At 40.6% G+C, this 1,673-nt stretch overlaps 1 pseudogene; it reads left to right on the forward strand.

The window, feature by feature from the left end:
• Positions 1 to 375: 375 nt before the first annotated feature.
• LOC131827923 (large ribosomal subunit protein uL15-like) lies at positions 376 to 861 on the forward strand (annotated as a pseudogene).
• Positions 862 to 1,673: the final 812 nt, after the last annotated feature.

Genomic DNA, 1,673 nt, shown 5'->3' on the forward strand with positions numbered 1-1,673 from the left:
AGCACAACCACACATGAAAAAATTTCCCATCAGCTTTTTAGTGACTGACTCTTAAATATGAACAGTCAAGAAGCACGAGGCATTTAAGGGAAGCTTCTGATGTGAAAGACAGAAACAAAAGCAAATAAATAGGAATGGTAGAGTTTTGAACAATCAGGACAAGGCAGTAAGCACTGCAGTAAGAAGAATGCAAGGAGAGAGAGAAGACAGTGCATTCATGAAAAGGATACCAGAAAAAGAAAGGAACATACAGAGAGTAATAAAGAGCTCCTGAAAACTAAAAAATATAACAGATATAAAAGATTCAACAATAGTCAGGAGGTAATGTGGAAGACTCTCGGAAAATAAAAACAGCTTTGCCTCTGGGATCCCGACATGCCATTCCGACTGAGGAAGACCTGGAAACGTCAGAGCAACGTGAGCCAGGGACTCACTGGCAAACACAGGAAGCACCAAGCAGGCCGGGGTAATGTTGGTGGCGGGCATCACTACAGGGTCAACGTCAATGACTATCACCAGAGTTACTTTGGAAAAGCCAGTATGAGTCATTACCACTGAAAGAGGAACCAGAGCATCTGCCCAACTGCCAAACTTAATTAACTGTGGCCCTCAGTCTGCAAAGAGATGCAGGTAAATGCTGCCAAAACCAAGACTGGAGCTGCACCTATCACTGAGGTGGTGTGATCAGGCTACTGCAGAGTTTTAGGGGAAAGGTGGCTCCCCAAACAGCCTGTAGTAATGAAGGTCACATTCTTGAGTAGAAGAGCTGAGAAGATTAGGGGTGTGTGTTTGTGTGGAGGGGAGGATGCACTGTGTCCCAGTAGCTCGAAGCCCCACGGAGGGAGGTTCATTAAATGGTAACAAGTACATTTCTAAGAAAAGAAAAAAGAAAAAAACAAACAGAAAAACCCTGAAATTAACAGAGAAGAAATAACAAAACAAAACAAACAAGAGAGGAGTTCCCATATCCATTAATAAGAGTTCCAGAAAACTAATTCAGATAAAATGAATGAGGAAGAAATTATTAAATGATAAGTAGTATATGATTCAGACTGGAATGGAAGACAGAGTCCAGGAGTGTGGATTTTGAAGGGAGAATGGAAACTGATCCGTTAGCTACGTGCTAAATTCTAGAAAGAGTTTTAGAGATCTACCGAACAGTTTGAAAATGAGTTAACAGTGAGAACATAGAAAAGTAAACCACACTATTATAGTGCTTTGCTGTGGAAGACTTAAGCTGCCATAATACTGTAACACTGAAGAGATAGTTAAGCCAAATGTGACCTGGTCTGGGAGAATGAAATGAGGGAAACCCAAGGGCCTGCAGGAGGGTGACGGTAAACTCCATGTTCCACGACAGAACATCCTGTCAGGAGATAATGTCTCAAACTGGAAAGTCAAGAAATAGCAGTATAAATGTGCTATTGGAAACAGAGTTCAAAACCAGAATGAAAGAGTTAAAAGTCAGTGTCTGTGGGAACCGGGAATGGGCGGGGGTGGGGGGCTAGAACAGAGCCTATGAAATTCCCCATTAGCTTTGTAGTATTATTTTATCCTAACGATATATATGCGTTATTTTGACTCAAAACTAATTTGGAAATATAACTGTTAATCCCAATGCATTCTTAAAAAAAAAAACAACAACAAAAAAAAACAAGCAATGCAAAATGATA

The sequence above is a fragment of the Mustela lutreola genome, chromosome 3 (assembly GCF_030435805.1).
Source record: "Mustela lutreola isolate mMusLut2 chromosome 3, mMusLut2.pri, whole genome shotgun sequence".
In the NCBI taxonomy this organism is placed as follows: domain Eukaryota; kingdom Metazoa; phylum Chordata; class Mammalia; order Carnivora; family Mustelidae; genus Mustela; species Mustela lutreola.